Here is a 650-nt window from a genome sequence, read left to right on the forward strand (position 1 = left end):
ACTACTACTACCACCAGACTTCCAGGCCCAAGAGTTCAAACACATTCATGCCCAGCAAAGTAGCTCTGGGCCTGGGCACACTTCAAGAAGTTTGACCCTTTATATAAGCCTAGAAATAGACTTCCAGAGCCAAGAGGTCAAACACAGTCATGCACAGCAAAGTAGCTCTGGGCCTGGGCACACTTCAATCAATTTGTGCCTTTAAATCATACTACTACTACTACCAGACTTCCAGGCCCAAGAGGTCAAACACAGTCATGCCCAGCAAAGTAGCTCTGGGCCTGGGCACACTTCAAGAAGTTTGACCCTTTATATAAGCCTAGAAATAGACTTCCAGGCCCAAGAGGTCAAACACAGTCATGCCCAGCAAAGTAGCTCTGGGCCTGGGCACACTTCATTCACTTTGGACCTTTAAATCATACTACTACTACTACTACTACTACCAGACTTCCAGGCCCAAGAGGTCAAACACAGTCATGCCCAGCAAAGTAGATCTGGGCCTGGGCACACTTCAATCACTTTGTGCCTTTAAATCATACTACTACTACCACCAGACTTCCAGGCCCTGGATGTCACACCTTCATGCCTAGCAAGGTTGCTTTACACCTGCGCACACTTCAGACCGTTTCACTCTTTTAATCATTCAAAGT

Source organism: Electrophorus electricus, unplaced genomic scaffold (genome assembly GCF_041902795.1).
Source record: "Electrophorus electricus isolate QZ-2024a unplaced genomic scaffold, ASM4190279v1 Scaffold153, whole genome shotgun sequence".
NCBI lineage: Eukaryota > Metazoa > Chordata > Actinopteri > Gymnotiformes > Gymnotidae > Electrophorus > Electrophorus electricus.